Source organism: Mytilus californianus, unplaced genomic scaffold (assembly GCF_021869535.1).
Source record: "Mytilus californianus isolate M0D057914Y unplaced genomic scaffold, xbMytCali1.0.p SCAF_14, whole genome shotgun sequence".
NCBI lineage: Eukaryota > Metazoa > Mollusca > Bivalvia > Mytilida > Mytilidae > Mytilus > Mytilus californianus.
Genome location: NW_026262626.1, coordinates 1,908,254 through 1,914,959, shown reverse-complemented (window position 1 = coordinate 1,914,959; position 6,706 = coordinate 1,908,254).

The following is a 6,706-nucleotide window of genomic DNA, read 5'->3' as shown; positions in this document are numbered from 1 at the left end:
TTAAAGCAGATAAGAAAACGAAACAAATGGCAAAATATATATTTTTTCATTTATATAGTTTCACTGTTGTTTATAACGAACAATATATAATATAATTAATGCCCAGTTTACCCAATCGTCCGGAAATCGGATGAAAACAACTGGTGGACAGCTATTAACAATCTTAACAGGTTTTACACGCTAAACCAGACCAGATGTCTGCGATAGACGCTCTGCATTAAGAAAGGGTATAAAAGTCTGTTACTCGTGAAATTTTTGTTTTAGTTATCAGAAAGGAGGCAATTTCATACTCAAATCAACCATCATGACCATATTAGTGTTTGATAGATTGATTTACATTTAATGTTGATTAATTGCTTTGAAAGTTGTAAAATCTTTATATGAAAATCAAGGGGCTGAGCAAATTACTCGTTGTTAATTCAAAAGTTATTGCAAATATTTCATGTATAAATTATTTATTATCAAATAGTTTTTTTTCGAAGTTGGCATTAAATGTCTTGCTTTTGAAAGTTCTAATGAATTTTTGCAATTTTTACATTTTACCAGAGATTAGCAGTCATAGAGGTAGCAGATTATGATAAAACAAAGATAAGATTTTAGTGCGCACAACAGAAGTATCTGGAATAGACTTTATCAGCTACGCTCGAGATTAATAGCTCGAGACCAAAAGTTTGGAAAGTCAAAAATATACAATGTTGGAGAGCACAACTTATTTTTTTCATTAATTTTAATTCATGTTTCTTTTTTTTTTTCAATGGTATGATTTATTTAACACGTTTGTTTATTGCTTGTTCATAATAATAATTAATACTGAAGCTATAAAGCATAAATGTAAAAAACTTCGCCGGTAGACTGTTTTTACCGTAAACAAGCTTTGAGATTACAATGTACTTTTGTTTTTTTACATTTTTTATATGCACGGGAAGAGAGAGTGAGTGTGTTTCACATAATCTGAATTTATGGAAACCTACTGGACATTAGATTATAAGGAGAGAGAAAAGGGAATGTATTCGTAATACAGCATTGGCTAAAATATTAACGAAGATATCTCCTCATAACTGAAAACTGAGAAAGTTACGTAATTACGGCAGGCGTCCTTGTTATATCAAAATGTAAGTAGAACCAACAAAAACTATGCTCAAGACGATGTTACGACTAAGATTAAATACCAGAATTATTAAATAATACATGTTTATCAAGCAAAACTACCCATTTGATATGAGAGGGATCAATTCCAATGTTCATTATAATGTATAAGCGAAATTTTTGAGAGAAAAAAAATCAAATGTCCTGATATAAGTTTACAGGAAAATTTGTAACTGTCCAATTGGCTTATAGTGACACAGCTACGGCATTTTTCTTTAGTTTACATTAATGCTGATTCTGTTTGTTTTGTTTAAGCATTGTTTGGGTTTGTTTTCATTTCTATTTTTTTTTTCGTTGCGGTGTGATGCGTTTTCCTTTTCTGAATAAACTGCGGAATATGAAAATAACGCTTTACTAATTTGGCGTGTCCGGAGCTCTTTTCTGGATTAACTCTTCCTCAGGAACGCTCAAACACCAAAATGTAAAGCTACAATGTGTGAACGTTCTTGTTGTCATCCTGTTTAAAGCCACAATGTGTGAACGTTCTTGTTGTCATCCTGTTTAAAGCCACAATGTGTGAACGTTCTTGTTGTCATCCTGTTTCTGTAGCATCCTATATTATTATAAGTACAAGGCTAGTTTAGTGATCATTATACGTTTCTACAAAAATTTGATAATTTTAAAATTATACAAATTGTGTGATGTATATAAAAATAAGATGTGGTGTGATTGTCAAGAGACAACTATCCACCAAAGTTCAAATGATGTGGATGTAAGCAATTATAGGCGTGTGTTCATTTCAAATCATGAACCGTTAATTATGGAGTGTGAAAAAGAAGCTCAATTTTTCGATTTTTTTCGTTGGGATGTTTATAAAAAGTGTATGTATATCAAAGTATGTTCAATCCTCTACATTTTCCATTGGTTATCTTTATTGATTCAATAAAACAAGAATTATGTTTTTTTAATTACATAAAAAAGAAAGGACTACTTTTTCTATAACGAGTTATATTGTATAAAGAACCGACTGGATTTCCTTTCGACATGGACAATAAATCAGTCAAACGATAGAGTATCCGGATGGTCAGATTTGGGGTGGAGAACTTTAATCACCTCATAGAAAATAATCTAGATGTATGGCTAATTGATTTTTAGAAATCACACCACTTGTATTGACTGTTGACCAGCTAGACAAATAATGTCGCCGAATGAGACCCTTTATTATGCAGGACAACTGTTCTAATGACCCTAGTGCATTGTAATGCACTCTAAAAACTCTATTTTATGAGAAAATATTAGTTCTCATGCCGAATATAAATTTAACTGATGCACAAAAGTCTTGAAATTTGCCACATAAAAGGTCATTTTCCGTTGATTAGTTCTATGGCCAAACCGGTATAGAATTACGGAATAAATACTTTAATGTGAATTAGAGAATGTTAAAGTCGTGCTGTTTTATAACATGGTCGACATATTTGTCCGCCTTGACAGGTAGCATTAGGATACGGAAAACTCTACATGTCCAAACCCTGCCGTTTCATGGCTTAACCAAGTAAAAGATTTATTTCCAATTTGAAATAATGTGTACGGCGTTAAATTTTATTGTTACAAGTAGAATAAATATTTTTGTAAAGAGAAAATTGCATGGATCTGATTTATGTCCAAACAACAATATGCGTTCTGGCTGTCGCCCATTCAATGCACAGCGGTGCCAACCATCTTGAAATCGCTGCATAGAAATGTTTGACTAGGACAATGATGAATATTAAATGTTTTATTGTCTGTATTCATTTCTGAATATATGATTTATCATTTCAACAATGAACTATTACCATGTTTTGATATATTTTATAAAGTGGCAATAAAACTTGCTTCTGAAGTGTTGCAATTAGGAAATCTTTAGTGTTAATAATACTGATCTTTTGAAACTTTCCAGTAAAGTTTTGTGGCTTTTCTTTCGTGGTTTTTCATCAAAAAGAGCTTTTGTCAAGATTGTATTTTACTACAGCACGTTTGTTATTTATTATAATATGTTTACAATTTATCACTGGTTATTCATTACATACTTCAAATTGACAATAAATCTATATTGAAAATTGCTGAATTTTACAGCAACCATACAAAATAGCAGTATTTTGCACCCGATATGTTCATATGAATAAAAGGCGATGTGATGAATACTCCAAAGAGTTAGCAACCCCATGACAAAATAACTATAAAGGACATCTATAGTACAACATAAAGTCTTGAATATTAGACAATTGTCTATACAATTTGTCAAGCTCTATAAATTCGTCCCGAGACTGAAAAAGTTGTGAATAAATTAAACAGAAACAATCAAAGATCTACCGTTTACACCAAATTATTCAAACAACACAAAAAACATTGAAATATAATAAGAAAAAACAAGACTAACGGGTTAAACTAGGTGTTTTTACATCTCAACGCTTCCCCCTTTAATCTCGACCAGTAAATTAGAAAATCGTACATAAAGAACAAAAAATGGCTGATAAGCACTATAGTTTATTATTTTTTATGATTAAAAAAAGAATATTTAACTATAACTATCAAAGATGAGTACGACTATCTCCATCTCGGATATTAAACTAGATGCCTTAAATGCACAACATGAAAGATTGTCTATAACAAATCAATGTAAATAGTGTTTCTTCTGAAACAAATGATAAGGCTTTAGGTCCTTAAATTCCTGATTTGCTACTAATTGCACTGACACAAACATTTTTAGGTAAAATCGCTACGGAAAATAAACATAGAGATAAGAAGATGGGCCTTATATCTTAAAAATTTTGGTTTTTGTTTCTTCAATTGGCATTTACAGACGACACAAAATAAGGATCTACGACCAGTGCAATTGTTTCAGATTTCCTATTGTCAACTTTCAGCAAGTCATCATCTTGACAATATCATATTTGCCTTAGCCTATGTCTTTATGAAATAGGGATATGTGGTATGATTTCCAGTTAGACAACTATCAACTTGAGTCTAAAATAACGTTAAGCAACAATGAGCAAAACCTATACTATAAATTATGCTATAACAGGCCCCGACATGACGAAATGTGTAACAATTCAAACGAAAAAGCAACGGCCTCATTTATGACAAAACAATACATGAAACTGTAAAAAATCAAATAGAAATGGCTTGACTCATCAGATTGGCACGAAACACAAAAAGTAACTAGCAAAAAGACAAAAAAACACAAAGTGCTGATCTAAGAGTACTCGCACTTAAAATTACTGAAAGCTAGCTTGCCTTGCATGATTTTTGCTGAACAGTATGCTTTAGTTGCTTAAATACTTTTATATCAGAAGCGTGATTTTATTTCTTTTTCTTTTTGTAGGCTCAGTGTCTTCGCCTAATCAGTGTTTTTTTATTTTATTTCCTGGGTTATCCGTGGGTTTTTAATTGTCCTTGGTCTTACATATTTTGGAAGGTATGTATGTTGGTTTATACTGCTTTCAGGGCCTTCTTTGAACATATTCCAGAATTCATTTACGTATGTCTTTTTCTTCAGGCTTTCTCGTTTCAGTTTATTGTATAGCAAATATATATCTTCTTGTATGCTGTCCCATTTTGCTGCTCTGTACTGTGGAAAGTTTCTTTTTTTGTGTGTGTTTGTTATTTGATTGGCGTTCATATCTGCATATACAATATCATGGTCTAAAATTCTTGGCATAACATCTGTTCTCCTCATTTTACTTGGATAGCATGTTTTATGTAAATCCAGTAATCTTTTATTTCTATAGTTGTCTCTTACATGGACTAATTGAGTAAGTCAATTCTCATCAAGAATATATGTAAGCTGGAAGTGTTGTTTCTCATGTTGTGAATCATTTCGTATGCTTTTGTTTGACCAATGCCATCCTGGTAGGTTGAATCTACCCCGATCAAAAAGTTTGCAATACTAAGTATTTTGTGATACTGTATACATAGTTGTTTCAAATTTAGAGGAGTTCTCTTTATTAGATATATTAGGATAATTGTTTGGTTATGCGTAATCTATTGTGCCTTTGTGTTTTTATATCCGCATTATTTTGCAGTTCGTGTCAGTTCTGGAACATTAGATATTGATACCTTTCTAAAAGAACCCCACCTTCAGTTCTTTTCCACTTTCTATCCTTCTGGTAAGTGTTGTAATCTGGTGGTAATTTTTGACTGTTTATTGTTGATTATTCTTACCAAGTTACTTTCATAATCATTACATCTGGTTCTGAACTATCAATGAGGTATTGGACTAAGTGTTGTTAATTTCTTATGACGCTGTTAACGTTTAGGATATTTAGTGGTATAATTTTTTTTTTTCTGGATTTTTTCATTTTGTAGTTGATAAGTGTTTCCGTTTTACATTTTCTTGCTGAGATCCTGTAATGATGTCTAGTTTACCGTTTACTTGTTCTAGCAGTGAGGTAAAATTGTTATTGATTGGAATAGCTGTATAACCATGGCATAAGAAATTGTAGCTTGAGTTTTTTTCACATATAATACAATCACATCTTACTGAGATGATTCTTTCACACACAAGGTAGCTGTAATATTTGTTGTGAATGTCTAGACATGCAGTTGATATGAAACCTTTGGTCACAATATATAAATAACACATAGCTGAGAGGGTGATAGAGAAGATGGTTACCCCGAGAAAACATTGTCAACCGAGGGTAAGCCAAGCTTGACAATGTTTTTCGATGGTTAGCAATCTGCTCTATCACCCTCTCAGCTATGTGTTATTTAATTTGTTATACTGAGTGTAATATCATTATTGACGTTTGACTTTCAAATTGAAAGTATTATGGGATAGAGTAAATTGTTTCCCTTCGTATTAGCCAATCAAAAGCTGGCATTTTAATGTGAAGTATAATAATAGCTGTTACCTCCCAAATCATAGTTTGATCCCATGTCATCTTCCGCTCAGGAATATGGTGCTATCAGTATGTGTCAGTCCTGGTTAAGAATATACATCTTCTGCGTTTGCTAAAAGTATAAGCAGTAGATATGATGTTACAGATTAATATAGTCATACATATAAGGTCTTGGTGATTTTTGCCGATTTATTATTGTTAACTAGCTGTTACCCGTTATATCCTGTTTTATTTAAAATTTTTCAACTTCAAATTTTGTCAAATCTGCATTTTCCTTGCTCATTATGGTATTTGCAATGATAATAGTGATTGTAATAAACCGTATTTTGGGAGTTTGACTAGTACGAAATGCTGATAGTATTTGGTGAATATATTCTACAGGACTTGTTTTTTTAGTAGGTACCCGGTATCAGACTCATTGTATTATCATGATGTAGGGGGACGATGTAGTAAAGACTGATACGATAAAGTTCGGATAATTAAACTCATCTAAACCCTTTACTATAGTATATGTTTATCCAGGGGTGCTGATTGCTCTGTTTTTTTTTCTAGTAGTAATTTGACAAGACTTTTATGGTGTGTCGTAGCTTTCATTGGAAGTATAAAGTAATAGTTGCTTGGTGATGGCAAGGCTACTTTATATTATGCTGGTTTTTTTTTTTTTAATTTCCTTTGTACTTGTTATATTGGTGATTATAAACTGAATAAGATATTTTAGATATTGAAATAAGATATGTTTTAAA